Raw genomic sequence first — 16,987 nt, forward strand, 5'->3', positions numbered from 1 at the left:
CTCCTGCCTCCTTGTTCACTTTCAGGAGAAGCACACCAGCCTGGCCAAGTTGACTAATATGCCTAGCCACGAAGACTGCGGAGTAGGTGAGGTTGCTAAGTGTGTACAGTTCAGAGAAGGTTCTTTTATAAAAACAGTGCCCACTCAAGGATGTTTAAAACTGTAGGAAGGTCTTGCTCTGGGCTCTTCAGGCTGTTGGAGATCACAGGGCTTGAGGCAACTGTAATTTACCTACTGTGGATAATGTTTGGCAAATAGAAGTAATGATGAACCTTCCTTCTACTGCAGCGGTGCGAGCCTGCTTGGTGACTGAAGAATTTGGCCTGGATGAAGTTGGGGCACGTGGCAAATAAAAACAAAATCCACTCAGTTAAATCTGAATTTCAGATGATCAGGGGATAATTTTCTAGTATAAGGCTATGCCATGCAATTCCTGGGTCCTGTATTTTACCTAGCAACCTTAGTTCCAGCTCCCGGCGCTAGACCCCAGAGATTTACCGAGCATCTTATATGAGAATTGTATCCAAGAAAAGTATGTCACCCCCCCACGCTTTCCATAAGGACCTGCATTTCCAGAGAGAGGATTACACAGCTTACAGTTTTGAACCAACCCTAGAGATCTTCAGTCTTGTTTTTCTGAGTTTCAAAAAGATTAAGTGACTTGCCCAAGGCAACAGGACTGGGTATTTTGGGATCTACTTTCTTTCACATGAGTCATTTTGAATAATGGAAACTTGAACCTCAGGATACTAAATTTGATGTAGAAATTTCTTATAAATGACCTACAAGTAGTAGGAGGGGGGACATTGACAAGCAAAACCAAGTAAGGGAAGTAATAAAACTAAGCATTGACCACGGAGACAAATGTACTAAAATATTTGAAATATGTGTTAAGGTTGTCATAATAGTGGAAGCATTTACATTTTTTATGTTGAGTTGAAGCTATGAAACATGATTGGAATTTTGTTGACTATTTAAAAAAATGTTGTATTAATCAAATTACTGCAAACGAGTCATTGACTCGCCACATAAAAGACACGAGAGACTTGTAATTAGAAAAAATGTTACTGAACCATAACGTCTGAGTTGCACAGAAGTAAATACTGTTATCCTGGGAGTGTATAAAAGAAAGAAAAACTTTAGCTAAAAGTGAGACCTAAGACCCCAGGAAATAATTTACATAAACAATGCTTAATATATACAAATCAGTTCAGGAGAAAGAAAATAACAGGAGTTGCTTATTGAAATTCCAACACTTTTGAGCCCTCTTCTGGCCAGTAAATGGTGACAGAAAATTCAAAACCAAATAAGATCTTGGAGCATAATAAAAGTACTAAAACAATAATAAATGCATTTGTACTTTAAGAGAGAAATTAAAACAAAATTGTTTCATTGCATGAGATGAAAAATTTCTCTGAAAGACCTAATTTTCTCCTATTTCTCGTCTGCTCTATGCATGAACGAAGGGAAAACATGTAATAATCTTGAGAGATACTTCAAAGCAATAATTAAACCTTTTTTTTTTTTCTTCTGTGGCAGGAAGAGAGGAAGGAATACATTTGTTTCTAAATATCAATAAAATTGGATAATATGAATTTCAAAAAACGGTGTCTTGTCATTCAACCTCATAAATATTTGTACTTTATTGGGTGTCATCTTGGCCCTCTCCCATCAAGGTCCTCTTCTGGGTTCTTTTTTTTTTTTTTTTTTTTTTAATTTTATTTTTTTATTATATGAAATTTATTGTCAAGTTGGTTTCCATACAACACCCAGTGCTCATCCCAAAAGGTGCCCTCCTCAATACCCATCACCCACCCTCTCCTCTCTCCCACCCCCCATCAACCCTCAGTTTGTTCTCAGTTTTTAACAGTCTCCCATGTTTTGGCTCTCTCCCACTCTAACCTCTTTTTTTTTTTTTTTTTTCTTTTTTCCTCCCCCTCCCCCATGGGTTCCTGCCAAGTTTCTCAGGATCCACATAAGAGTGAAACCATATGGTATCTGTCTTTCTCTGTACGGCTTATTTCACTTAGCATCACACTCTCCAGTTCCATCCACGTTGCTACAAAAGGCCATATTTCATTTTTTCTCATTGCCACATAGTATTCCATTGTGTATATAAACCACAATTTCTTTATCCATTCATCAGTTGATGGACATTTAGGCTCTTTCCATAATTTGGCTATTGTTGAGAGTGCTGCTATGAACATTGGGGTACAAGTGCCCCTATGCATCAGTACTCCTGTATCCCTTGGATAAATTCCTAGCAGTGCTATTGCTGGGTCATAGGGTAGGTCTATTTTTAATTTTCTGAGGAACCTCCACACTGCTTTCCAGAGTGGCTGCACCAATTTGCATTCCCACCAACAGTGCAAGAGGGTTCCCATTTCTCCACATCCTCTCCAGCATCTAGAGTCTCCTGATTTGTTCATTTTGGCCACTCTGACTGGCGTGAGGTGATACCTGAGTGTGGTTTTGATTTGTATTTCCCTGATAAGGAGCGACGCTGAACATCTTTTCATGTGCCTGTTGGCCATCCGGATGTCTTCTTTAGAGAAGTGTCTATTCATGTTTTCTGCCCATTTCTTCACTGGGTTATTTGTTTTTCGGGTGTGGAGTTTGGTGAGCTTTTTATAGATTTTGGATACTAGCCCTTTGTCCGATATGTCATTTGCAAATATCTTTTCCCATTCCGTTGGTTGCCTTTTAGTTTTGTTGGTTGTTTCCTTTGCTGTGCAGAAGCTTTTTATCTTCATAAGGTCCCAGTAATTCATTTTGCTTTTAATTCCCTTGCCTTTGGGGATGTGTCGAGTAAGAGATTGCTACGGCTGAGGTCAGAGAGGTCTTTTCCTGCTTTCTCCTCTAAGGTTTTGATGGTTTCCTGTCTCACATTCAGGTCCTTTATCCATTTTGAGTTTATTTTTGTGAATGGTGTCAGAAAGTGGTCTAGTTTCAACCTTCTGCATGTTGCTGTCCAGTTCTCCCAGCACTATTTGTTAAAGAGGCTGTCTTTTTTCCATTGGATGTTCTTTCCTGCTTTGTCAAAGATGAGTTGGCCATATGTTTGTGGGTCTAGTTCTGGGGTTTCTATTCTATTCCATTGGTCTATGTGTCTGTTTTTGTGCCAATACCATGCTGTCTTGATGATGACAGCTTTGTAGTAGAGGCTAAAGTCTGGGATTGTGATGCCTCCTGCTTTGGTCTTCTTCAAAATTCCTTTGGCTATTCGGGGCCTTTTGTGGTTCCATATGAATTTTAGGATTGCTTGTTCTAGTTTCGAGAAGAATGCTGGTGCAATTTTGATTGGGATTGCATTGAATGTGTAGATAGCTTTGGGTAGTATTGACATTTTGACAATATTTATTTTTCCAATCCATGAGCAGGGAATGTCTTTCCATTTCTTTAAATCTTCTTCAATTACCTTCATAAGCTTTCTATAGTTTTCAGCATACAGATACTTTACATCTTTGGTTAGGTTTATTCCTAGGTATTTTATGCTTCTTGGTGCAATTGTGAATGGGATCAGTTTCTTTATTTGTCTTTCTGTTGCTTCATTGTTAGTGTATAAGAATGCAACTGATTTCTGTACATTGATTTTGTATCCTGCAACTTTGCTGAATTCATGTATCAATTCTAGCAGACTTTTGGTGGAGTCTATCGGATTTTCCATGTATAATATCATGTCATCTGCAAAAAGCGAAAGCTTGATTTCATCTTTGCCAATTTTGATGCCTTTGATTTCCTTTTGTTGTCTGATTGCTGGTGCTAGAACTTCCAGCACTATATTAAACAACAGTGGTGAGAGTGGGCATCCCTGTCGTGTTCCTGATCTCAGGGAAAAAGCTCTCAGTTTTTCCCCGTTGAGGATGATGTTAGCTGTGGGCTTTTCATAAATGGCTTTTATGATCTTTAAGTATGTTCCTTCTATCCCGACTTTCTCAAGGTTTTTATTAAGAAAGGGTGCTGGATTTTGTCGAAGGCCTTTTCTGCATCGATTGACAGGATCATATGGTTCTTCTCTTTTTTTTTGTTAATGTGATGTATCACGTTGATTGATTTGCGAATGTTGAACCAGCCCTGCATCCCGGGAATGAATCCCACTTGATCATGGTGAATAATTCTTTTTATATGCCGTTGAATTCGATTTGCTAGTATCTTATTGAGAATTTTTGCATCCATATTCATCAGGGATATTGGCCGGTAGTTCTCTTTTTTTACTGGGTCTCTGTCTGGTTTAGGGATCAAAGTAATACTGGCTTCATAGAATGAGTCTGGAAGTTTTCCTTCCCTTTCTATTTCTTGGAATAGCTTGAGAAGGATAGGTATTATCTCTGCTTTAAATGTCTGGTAGAACTCCCCTGGGAAGCCATCTGGTCCTGGACTCTTATTTGTTGGAAGATTTTTGATAATTGATTCAATTTCTTCGCTGGTTATGGGTCTGTTCAAGCTTTCTATTTCCTCCTGATTGAGTTTTGGAAGAGTGTGGGTGTTCAGGAATTTGTCCATTTCTTCCAAGTTGTCCAATTTGTTGGCATATAATTTTTCATAGTATTCCCTGATAATTGTTTGTATCTCTGAGGGATTGGTTGTAATAATTCCATTTTCATTCATGATTTTATCTATTTGGGTCATCTCCCTTTTCTTTTTGAGAAGCCTGGCTAGAGGTTTGTCAATTTTGTTTATTTTTTCAAAAAACCAACTCTTGGTTTCGTTGATCTGCTCTACAGTTTTTTTAGACTCTATATTGTTTATTTCTGCTCTGATCTTTATTATTTCTCTTCTTCTGCTGGGTTTGGGGTGTCTTTGCTGCTCTGCTTCTATTTCCTTTAGGTGTGCTGTTAGATTTTGTATTTGGGATTTTTCTTGTTTCTTGAGATAGGCCTGGATTGCAATGTATTTTCCTCTCAGGACTGCCTTCGCTGCGTCCCAAAGCGTTTGGATTGTTGTATTTTCATTTTTGTTTGTTTCCATATATTTTTTAATTTCTTCTCTAATTGCCTGGTTGACCCACTCATTCTTTAGTAGGGTGTTCTTTAACCTCCATGTTTTTGGAGGTTTTCCAGACTTTTTTCTGTGGTTGATTTCAAGCTTCATAGCATTGTGGTCTGAAAGTATGCATGGTATAATTTCAATTCTGGTAAACTTATGAAGGGCTGTTTTGTGACCCAGTATGTGATCTATCTTGGAGAATGTTCCATGTGCACTCGAGAAGAAAGTATATTCTGTTGCTTTGGGATGCAGAGTTCTAAATAGATCTGCCAAGTCCATCTGATCCAATGTCTCATTCAGGGCCCTTGTTTCTTTACTGACCGTGTGTCTAGATGATCTATCCATTTCTGTAAGTGGGGTGTTAAAGTCCCCTGCAATTACCACATTCTTATCAATAAGGTTGCTTATGTTTATGAGTAGTTGTTTTATATATTTGGGGGCTCCAGTATTCGGCACATAGACATTTATAATTGTTAGCTCTTCCTGATGGATAGACCCTGTAACTATTATATAATGTCCTTCTTCATCTCTTGTTACAGCCTTTAATTTAAAGTCTAGTTTGTCTGATATAAGTATGGCTACTCCAGCTTTCTTTTGGCTTCCAGTAGCATGATAAATAGTTCTCCATCCCCTCACTCTCAATCTAAAGGTGTCCTCAGGTCTAAAATGAGTGTCTTGTAAACAGCAAATAGATGGGTCTTGTTTTTTTATCCATTCTGATACCCTATGTCTTTTGGTTGGCGCATTTAATCCATTTACATTCAGTGTTATTATAGAAAGATACGGGTTTAGAGTCATTGTGATGTCTGTATGTTTTATGCTTGTAGTGTTTTCTCTGGTACTTTGTCTCACAGGGTCCCCCTTAGGATCTCTTGTAGGGCTGGTTTAGTGGTGACAAATTCCTTCAGTTTTTGTTTGTTTGGGAAGACCTTTATCTCTCCTTCTATTCTAAATGACAGACTTGCTGGATAAAGGATTCTCGGCTGCATATTTTTTCTGTCTAGCACACTGAAAATCTCATGCCAATTCTTTCTGGCCTGCCAAGTTTCAAAAGAGAGATCAGTCAAGTCTTATAGGTCTCCCTTTATATGTGAGGGCACGTTTACCCCTTGCTGCTTTCAGAATTTTCTCTTTATCCTTGTATTTTGCCAGTTTCACTATGATATGTCGTGCAGAAGATTGATTCAAGTTACGTCTGAAGGGAGTTCTCTGTGCCTCTTGGATTTCAATGCCTTTTTCCTTCCCCAGGTCAGGGAAGTTCTCAGCTATTATTTCTTCAAGTACCCCTTCAGCACCTTTCCCTCTCTCTTCCTCCTCTGGGATACCAATTATGCGTATATTATTTCTTTTTAGCGTATCACTTAGTTCTCTAATTTTCCCCTCATACTCCTGGATTTTTTTATCTCTCTTTTTCTCAGCTTCCTCTTTTTCCATAACTTTATCTTCTAGTTCACCTATTCTCTCCTCTGCCTCTTCAATCCGAGCCGTGGTGGTTTCCATTTTGTTTTGCATTTCATTTAAAGCATTTTTCAGCTCCTCGTGACTGTTCCTTAGTCCCTTGATCTCTGTAGCAAGGGATTCTCTGCTGTCCTCTATACTGTTTTCAAGCCCAGCGATTAATTTTATGACTATTATTCTAAATTCACTTTCTGTTATATTATTTAAATCCTTTTTGATCAGCTCATTATCTGTTGTTATTTCCTGGAGGTTCTTCTGAGGGCAATTCTTCCGCTTGGTCATTTTGGATAGTCCCTGGTGTGGTGAGGACCTGCAGGGCACTTCCCCTGTGCTGTGGTGTATAACTGGAGTTGGTGGGCGGAGTCGCAGTCAGACCTGATGTCTGCCCCCGGCCCACCGCTGGGGCCACAGTCAGACTGGTGTGTGCCTTCTCTTCCCCTCTCCTAGGGGCGGGATTCACTGTGGGGTGGCGTGGCCCATCTGGGCTACTTGCACACTGCCAGGCTTGTGATGCTGGGGATCTGGCGTATTAGCTGGGGTGGGTAGGCAAGGTGCACGGGGGCAGGAGGGGCAGGCTTAGCTCGCTTCTCCTTAGGTGATCCACTTCAGGAGGGGCCCTGTGGCAGCGGGAGGGAGTCAGATCCGCTGCCGGAGGTTTGGCTCCTCCGCAGAAGCACAGAGTTGGGTGTTTGCGCGGAGCGAGGAAGTTCCCCGGCAGGAACTGGTTCTCTTTGGGATTTTGGCTGGGGGATGGGCGGGGGAGATGGCGCTGGCGAGCGCCTTTGTTCCCCACCAAACTGAGCTCTGTCGTCCGGGGGCTCAGCAGCTCTCCCTCCCTTTGTCCTCCAGCCTTCCCGCTTTCGGAGCAGAGCTGTTAACTTATGACCTCCCAGACGCTAAGTCGCGCTTGCTGTCGGAACACAGTCCGTCAGGCCCCTCCGCTTTTGCCCGCCACACTCGGGGGCTCTGCTTGGCCGGCGAGCCGCCCCTCCGCCCCGGCTCCCTCCCGCCAGTCCGTGGAGCGCGCACCGCCTCGCCGCCCTTCCTACCCTCTTCCGTGGGCCTCTCGTCTGCGCTTGGCTCCGGCGACTCCGTTCTGCTAATCCTCTGGCGGTTTTCTGGGTTATTTAGGCAGGTGTAGGTGGAATCTAATTGATCAGCAGGACGCGCGGTGAGCCCAGCATCCTCCTACGCCGCCATCTTCCCTAGAGTCCCCCTCTTCTGGGTTCTTTTTAAACACTAGCTTTGGGGATTATGGGTGCTGATGAACTTAATGAATAGAACCAAAACCAAAGCCAAAAACCTCATTAATAAATGGAGCCAAATTGCCTTGTACTTCTGTTAATTTAGTCATTCTAGGAATCACCAGCCATTTAGAAACCACATCCCAAATAATATCCAACTCTGCTGAGTACAGCCTCACATGGTTGTTTCTGGAACTATCCAGCACTTAAGGAGTCCTCCAAATAGGCAATGGCTTATCCTAGCACTAACTCCAAATCTTGTGACCAGACCAAGATGGTAGGTAGCACTTGAGTGGTGGGGTCAATGAAGATGTATATTTCCATAGAGATATGTGATATGGATATTCTAGTGAATAAGGTTTGCCAGGTATTATTTTTGAGATTTTATGCCTCTTAATTTTAAAATATTAAAATATTCTACTAAATGTAGTGAGTTTGTGGCAAAACAACTCCTTTGTAAGAGCCCCAGCTATGAACATTTTAGAGGTTAAACTTAAGGAATTACTGGCTTTCTTACTGGCTTGAAAGATAGCCACTCTCTAGAAATAAATTCAGAATGAACATGTGAGGAACACCCAGAGTCAAGGCTTTTGACAATTGGTTTGTAGGAGACACTCCTAATAAAATGAGTAAAAACATCAGAAATCTTCAGAACCTGCACAATCTCACAGAGTGAATAAAGAGAAAATAAGTCTGGTTCTTGACTCTGTCGATGGTAAACAATGTTCTAAATGCACAAACTTCACAGAAAAAAATAAATTTGCGTCACCGTAACCAGAGTAAGTTTGAGTAGCACAGATCTTCCTTTGAAAGACTATTTTCTAAGACGGGTCACTTGAACATGGGTGATGAAAGCCTTTGGGATTCAGTCCCTATAGATGACATTCCCTTTCTCTGATAATTATCAATTAAAAAGAGAGAGAGAGAAAACCTTCTAAAGCCAGGGTATAAACTCAATTTAAAATATGATAGTGAAGGAACTTCACTTGAGAATGTTGTGGTATCCCCTCCCTTTATGCTGGTGGTGACACCAGTTCTTCCTCAGGACCACAATAGTGGACAACAGTCCCTTATCTAGTAAATAATGTGATATAGTATAAATGAAAATGAGAGTGGATTTGATCTTGGCCATATCTAGACTGAATTGTAAAAAGAAGAAAATTTAGTTGGATCCAATCAAATATTATTTTTATAAAAATGTCCCCCCTAGAGACACTGGGATGTTGGGTATGTGTGTCTGGGTGTGCATCTGTTTTGGTGGGAGAAGAATGTCAACAAAGAGTAGAACATGGAGGGAATGGCCTCACACAATCAATCTGAATCATCTAACATAATTTCATATCAAGTAGAAAGAAATGAACTGGCACATAGGCAAAGAGACTTTAAGGTCTTGCAAGACTTGACGTGGTTTGCAAAGAGTAATTATGTAAATGACAAATTACCTAAAGCTCCAGATGGGCCCTTGGGTTTCTCTATTTAATCCCTTCCCTAAAACATAGCACGAAGACCAAGAAAGTCCCAGATTTCCAAATTAGTTTCTTTAAAAGTTGAGTTTTCTTCCAAAGTCATCAGGCGTGAAACGTTAGGTCCTTACCTGTGAACTTTACATGACCCATATGACTTCTTTTGAATTGACAAACTATATTCTCTCTCCATACTAAAGAAAAATTTCATGAGAGCCCACAGTGTTCCAGGCACCATGGTAAGTGCTATGGGGTGTTTTTTGTTTATTTTCAGCCAAGTTGACAATTCCTGGAAAGCTCTCGCCACGAATTCTGCCAATTTTCTCCTTTTAATTATTAATTTGCTTCTTCAATCATCCACTTTGAGGAGGTGACTAAGCACATCAGAAATGTAAGGTCTCAGACAACATTTCTGACACTTTTCAGATCACCTCCAAGCACCCACAGCATTGCAATCTAATAGGAATTCAAAAGGTAAAAACTAATTTTACCGCAGACTTAAGTAAAATGCAAGTTGAAAGCTACATCTTGGCATAAGATCCTTGGAGACATTCCATGAAAAACTGTATCCTTTGTGTGGTTGTTTGCAATTTTGTTGTATCTGGCCCAAGCTTGCTTTATTGGCATGTCTAATTGAGAGGTCTCCTGCTTGGGAATGAATCACATCCTGCTTTAGTAACATGGTAGGATGTTTTGAAGAATACGAATATATATATACATATATATATACATATATACTATACTATATATATATAGTGTACATTATATATAATACACACACAGTGGAATACTATTCAGTCTTAAAGAGGAAGGAAATCCTGCCATTTGTGATAAGATAAATGGACCTTGAGGACATTATGCTATGTGAAATATGTCAGACAGAGAAAGACAAATACCCTACAGTCTTACTTACACGTGAAATTAAAAAAAAAAAGAGCTCACAGATACAGAGATGAGATTGGTGGTCGCCAGAGGCAAAGGGTGGGTGGTGGGTAAAATGGGTGAGGGTGGTCAAAAGGTACAAACTTCCAGTTGGAGAATAAATAAGTCCCGGGGACGTAATGTGTGCACAGTGGGGTGACTACAGTTAATAACACTTGTCTTAAAATTTTTCATCACAAGGAAAAAAAATTGTAAGGATGTGTGGCAATAAACTTATTGTCGTGATCGTTTTGCCATATATACAATATCAAATTATTATGTCGTGCATCTGAAACCAATCTAAAAACATCATGACCGTGGCCCAGTTCAAGTCCTTGTTCTGAGCTAATGCCTTTGCTTCCCAATTAGCACTGAGCAACTGTAGCAGAACGAGGGAAGGAAGCATCTGCATCCCCAGAAGGTCAAGAAATTTCATGCAGATACGGGAGAGCATGAACCCGAGGGTGGAAGCATCGACAACTGAATTTCAAAGGCCTCCTGGCAAGTACACGGAAAGCGATGCTCAGCAGAATGACCCTAACGCTTCCGACTTAAATGTCCGAAGTACTACAGGAGGAGAAGCTTCTAGTTCCAGCACACACAACTGTGCCTGTGGGTCCTGCCGATTGCATTCTAAGGAACTTTCATCACAGGGTCTGACTCTCAGGGACGCGCCCAACCACATAGTACGGTATGTTACGGAGTCGTCAAAGCTATATGACATAGTTAAGGAAGACGCAAAAAAAGAGACTAGAGGCAAACTGAAGGCTGTGTGAAAAATTAGGTAGTATGGGGTAATACGTGAAGAGTCAGCACTCTGGAGCTAGCCCGACAGGGTCTGGGTCCTGGCTTACTGTGTGACCTTGCTTCAGTCATGAAACGCTTCTGTGCCTATCTCTTTCTCAGTAAAATAAAGATAATAACAGCAGCAAGGCCTGAAGTGGGGAGGAAAGGGTTGAATCATGAAAACCTCTGGAACATAGTTAACAATTAACTGTTATCTGTCAGGGTGACCTATCATTATCGCCTGGAAAAGGTAGCACTTTAAACAAGAGAACACGATGATTTGTTTGATGAAGGGTGTTGTGCCCACCGGCTAGGTATATGGGAATAAACATTTGATCATTTCTTTATATTCTCCACGAAAGTAGAGTCCAGCTGCATTAGGAACCGTAACCAGTTGAGAAGAATATATAAGTCAATATTTAAATAATCTGCGGGAGAGAGGGTCTTTCTAAAAAAAAAAACAAAAAACAAAAAACAAAACAGGAAGAAATCTAGAAGGGAAAGGACTACGGGTAGAGTTGATTATACTAAAATATTGAAACTTCAAAACACAATAAACACAGCAACACAAAAACCAACCTACCCTAAACAAAATTAGAAGATAAATGATAAACTAAGAAAAATATTTGCAATTTCTGAGGCAGACCAAGATATTCTACACGCTTACTTATTATACTATTATCTATTATCTATATAGTAGAGCAAGAATATATTATAATCTCTATACTGTTATTGTACAACAAACAAATCTTGTATATCCAATAAATGTAAATCAATAAATCAAAGCTTAACACCTCTGCTGCAAAAATGGGCCTAGGAAATTATGAATAGGTAATTCATAAAGAAAAAATGTAAATGGACAAAAAACTAAGAAGATGATGAATCAAAGGGATGTGATTTAAAATGAGATAGCATTGTTCATTTCTCAAATTGGCAATGATTTCTATTTTTTTAGTATTTACTTTTTTGTGAGAGAGAGAGTAAGATCAGGGGAAGGGCAGAGAGAGCGGGAGACAGAGACTCCTAAGCAGGCTCTGAGCTGTCAGCACAGAGCCCAATGCGGGGCTTGATCTCACAAACCATGAGATCACGACCTGAGCCAGAATCGGGAGTCCGATGCTGACCTGGCTGAGCCAACCAGGTGCCCAGGCAATGATTTTTAAATCACCCTACCATACTGGTGAGGCTACAAGAAACGGACCCTCTTCCAAACTGTTGGCAGAAATATAAGTTGGCTCCGCCTCTCTGTAGGGCAAATTTTTAATACCTATCCAATGTCCATAACCCTTGCCCCTGCTTTTAGATGTCTAAGAATTGAATCTAAAAACCATTCTGAGATGTGAAAAGGAAGTAAATTTAACTACAGAGATCTTTGTGCGGCATTTTTGTAACAGCAAATAATTCAACCACCTTCATTTATGTATCATGTTGCTGGTTAAATAAATGTTAATACATTGGTGGTGGCCTTGAAAATGAACTTCACAATTCCCTGACTCCAAGGAGTGTTAGTTGACTGAGACCCCCAGCTGTGACACTCTGAAATGCATCCTCTGCTTATGGAGAACTGGAGAAATGTGATATCCATATAATATTTTATGAAATGGGCATTCAGATAATGTGGCAGGAGAAGAACGTAGAATGTCTTAGATTTTCCACCTCTGTAGAGTGATGTACACGTACACACACACACACACACACACACAGATTAACAAATGATATGTGCAGTATGGTCTCATTAGGAGAAAAGGTAAGTGTAAGTATATGCACAGACACAAAATATTAATGTTTTTCCTTCCAGGTGATATTAGGAGTTCTTTTTATTTTCTTTTTCTCACCTACCCAATTTCAATTTTTGTCCTGTACGAGATTTGTAGTGCTTTATGAAGACAAAAGAAAACATTAAAGATTTTTACATGTTAACCATGTTTCTTCTTGTTATTTAAATTGACTTTTATTTGGCATTTTTATTCATGATCAAACATTCATTTCTGCTTTTGCAACTTAACTTTAGATGTGGAAAGCGAGATACATTAAAAAAAAAAAAAAAAAGACTAATTTCGGAACCAGAATAAGGATTTGATGTGTACTAAGCAGGAATGTTGGTCCTCAAGAGTCATTCCCAAAGACTCCATTAAGCTGTTGGATTAGGTAGGTGGTGATACGGGTGCGTATTTTCTTTAAAAACTGTTTTAATGTTGTTGCGAAATTGTCTTGACAATAAACAACATGGAAGTCATCATGTAGGCAGTGAGATGACATTCACCAGACTCCCGGATTTTCCTGCCTGGCCTGGGGCAGTTGAGTCAAAGTGCAGGCAGTTCTACTGTCTAGGACAGAGCTCTGAGCTTTGGTTTTCTCTTGCTTCTGGTACCAAGTCACTTCGCACTCATGGCCTTGAGAGGCTTTTGCTTTTGCTCAGGGACCACAGTGTGGGTGTCCTCCCAGATCGCCCATCAGAATGAATCCTGCCTTCTCCCCTCCCACCTGACTCTCACCCTAAGGCACTTCTCAGAGGTGATTTTCCTCCTAATGGTAAATCGACCTTCCATGTTATTCCATGCCTATGGACCTTCCATGCCTATGTTATTTTCTGTCAAAACAGTTTCTAAAAATCCCTTTTTAGATCTTTACAGCCATGACAAAGTGTAAACAGTCTGCCTGGATAGCCTCACTCGACACGTCTTTCTTTCACCTTCTGAGGACAGATTCCATGTGACCTTGAGATGCCCACGTTCACCAGTGGAGACCTATGTCTCTAGCCTTGTGTCTCCACTTCCTAGTGGAAAGGAGGGTTTTTTTTTTTCTTTCTGCTACCTCTCACTGGCTTCCCACCAACCCCTGCTTACTGCTCTCTGAGCTTTCAACTTTGTAGGTCCTATCCCCTCTGGGCACTAGTTTAGGGACCATTATGTTTCCAGTAGGCAAACCCAAGGTTTTGTACACATCAGTATTGCACAACAAAGAAAAGGCGTTTGTCCCTACCCACCCATAAAAACTCTCATTCAGTAGGTTTAGACAGTGCTGGGTACAAGGGCTGCCGTGGGCCTCACGTTTCAGCGCACATCAAAATAACTTGGGAGTTTTGGAAAACACGTGCACCCAGATGCCCTCCTAGACCTCCTGCGGGTGTTCAATAAATAAAGAAGGGCAAGGATTTGTCCCTTATTTGCCATTATACCTTGCTGTCTAATGTGTTATTAGCCGAGGGGGTACCCAAGTGGCAAAAAAGGTTAAATTTAAAAATAGAGCGAAGTGCGGGAAATCTCTTGTGGAAGGCTGAAGGATGGCCTCCAAAGATGTCCTTATCCTAATCCTTGGAAACTGTGAATACCTTACACGGGAAAAGGAAATTTGCAGATGTAATGAGGATTTGTTTTGAAGCGTAGTCAACATACAATATTAAATTAGGCTCAGGTGTACAACACAGCGATTCAACCATTACCTACATACGTTACAAAATGCTCACCAGGACAAGTATATTACAATATTGACTGTATTCCCTATGCTGTACTTTTCGTGCCTTTGATTTATTTACTTGATCGCTGGAGTGTGTACCTCTGTATTCCCTTCACCCATTTTGCCCATTCCTCCACCCCTTCCCCTTTGGCAACCACTGTTTTGCTCTCTGTATTCGTGAGTCTGTGTCTCTCTTTTGGTGTTGTCGCTATGTGTTCATTTGTTTTCATTTTTTTAAGATTCCGCGTATAAGTGACATCTGTAACTGGCTTCTTTCACTTTGCACAATACCCTTCAGTTCCATCCATGTGTTAAAAATTTTGGCTTTAGAATTGACGTTTAAGATAGTAACGTATTTAAGAATATATCATGGTGTTTTGATTTAGGCATTCGTTGTGAAAAATTCCCCCTGTCAAGTGAACTAACACATTCATTACCTCACATAGCTTTCTTTTTCTGTGAGCGGCTGGGGAAAGCTCTGATGTTTTCGAAGGGCTGATGTGATCGGATTCGACCCACTGGACAGTCTTCCTTGGCCATAAATGTAACGGTCATGGAATGACTCATCAAAATCACAGGCCCCTCCCACCCCGCTCCCCACCACTCAAAGGGAAATAGATAACACAGGACAATGGTTTTGGGGGGGGGTCATTCTTAGAATTCTGTCTGCCACAGGGACCTTCGAGTATAGCCCCGGTACACATTAAAAGTGACTTGTCTTCGCAACCCAGGCCTTGGATGCTTGTCCTGAGGACTTTGGACAAGCAATCGTCGGAGTTCCACGTCCAGAATAGGCCATATGCTACATTATCGGTGAATGAACAAATAAAGGGACCTTGGGTTAAATTGTGGTGGAAGATGGGAGGTTGGAATAAAAAGGGAAACTAACGTCATTCACTGCTTTTAATCATTAGACTCTCTGTTTTATATTTTCTTGATTTTTAGATGACCAAATTCCTGTAGTATTCACTCAGTCTTGCAGAAATGCCTGCCCTAATTTTCCTCCCTCCTCGTTTTGCTGCCCTCTCCCGAGACTCTCCACTCCCTTATCAGCAGACTAAGGGGATATATGTATTAGCACGAAATATAATCAAAGTCCCATTGTGAGATCAGGTTCCCGTGCAAAACACAGCACTAAAAAGAAAACAGGAAGAAGACTCAAGAACAGAACATCTGAAATCTTCCTTAAGCATGCCCTTTGTTTTCTCTAAGCAGTGGATTTTTACTCATTTGATGAGGCTGATTCATTTTTGTTTTTTGTTTTTTGTTTTTTTAAATCATTGAACTTTAAAAAGCCTATCCATTTTCATGTGGCTTGGAAATCTTCTGAGAGCCAGCAATCTCTTCAATGCTCTCCCTGAAGTAATTCGTATTCTATTTCTAATCTACAGGGTTTTCTGACTTTCTGCCTCCAAAGTGATTTGGTAGACAGGGGTCACAGAAGCCTCTTCTCACCTCATTTCATCCCCAAGTTCTGCCACCCACCCAGAGACTTTGCTGGAAGTTCGTGCTATTTTTGTCCTATCTGGTTAATGCCAAAGAACAATGCTGTGGTCCCACCACTGAAGCTCTCAAGAGCATCTGCTAAGTTACTTTTATATTCTTCATTTCCTGTTATTTCCTGTAATGCCTTGCAACTTCCCAAGGTCATCCAATTTGGAATTCCTGACATGTTTTCTGATATTTGCCCATTCCCTGAACAGGAGACGTTTGGCTCCTGTCTCTTAAAAGCAAACTGATGGCTGATTGCTGATTTAATACGCCTCCCAACTCCTCACCTTCCCCAGGGATAATCCGGAGTTATCAATGGGGATTGTTCCATCACGTCTCATCAATAGCTTGCCACTACACATTTTAAAAAGGAGCATTCTGGACATTTTAATATCTGTAAACATGTGAAACAAGCTCTTAAGAATTGGATTCCTGCATATCAGCTTGTGATGCAAGCTTAGGAAATTTGTTCAAAATACTTGAGGTCGGAATTAGATTATGCTCTTTTCCTGTTACCCTTTTACGCCCTTCGTTCTAAGAGTATGATGTTCCTTTTGATACAAACATTTTATCAATCATTTGCCAACTTCACATGGCAGCCATTGGTCGTGGGTGTTGGATAGTATTAGAAGAATCTAAGAAGAGCTGAATTCCCTTTGCTCCTTAAGCATGGCTTTTTCCACAGGGTTCTCAAGGGAATAAGACAAACGATAAACTAGCTATCATTTTGTTACAAATTGTCCCAGGGCTCCATTTCTCCATAATGAAGCACTCTGGAAAAACTCAGAAGCCACCCCTCCGCACCCCAGCTGGAGGCATCTGAATGGGGAAGAGGAGAGAGTCAGAGGACAAGGTGGCGAGGTCTGTTCAAGGACTCAGGCTCTGCCTCAACTGACCCAGCTAGCTGCAAGAATAAAGGAAACAGGGGGTATGCAATTTTGTGGTACATCTTCTTCCACCCTCCTGCTTTTTCACTACTAGCCTTCTTTCCATCTGTAAAATACGCCACCAACTCCTTCTCTCTCTCCGGACCTTGCATTTGTTAATAATGATCTTCCCTGACAAAGTCACTTCCTCCTCAGCTTCAGGTCATAACTCAGATGTCATCTCCCCTGAGAGCGCTTCCCCACTCATTATAGCGAAAGCATCATTTCTGGTCCTCTTCACATATGGACCTATTTC

The 16,987-nt window shown here is 40.8% G+C and overlaps 1 long non-coding RNA gene across 2 annotated transcripts in view; it reads left to right on the forward strand.

The window, feature by feature from the left end:
* LOC123599546 overlaps positions 1-16,987 on the forward strand; it is a 34,534-nt gene that overhangs the window by 12,713 nt on the left and 4,834 nt on the right. For both annotated transcript variants that reach the window (XR_006713189.1, XR_006713190.1), the window contains 3 exons: positions 10,442-10,763; positions 12,870-13,006; positions 15,706-16,733. This is a non-coding gene — a long non-coding RNA (uncharacterized LOC123599546). The remainder of the gene's footprint in view (positions 1-10,441; positions 10,764-12,869; positions 13,007-15,705; positions 16,734-16,987) is intronic.

The sequence above is a fragment of the Leopardus geoffroyi genome, chromosome C1 (genome assembly GCF_018350155.1).
Source record: "Leopardus geoffroyi isolate Oge1 chromosome C1, O.geoffroyi_Oge1_pat1.0, whole genome shotgun sequence".
In the NCBI taxonomy this organism is placed as follows: domain Eukaryota; kingdom Metazoa; phylum Chordata; class Mammalia; order Carnivora; family Felidae; genus Leopardus; species Leopardus geoffroyi.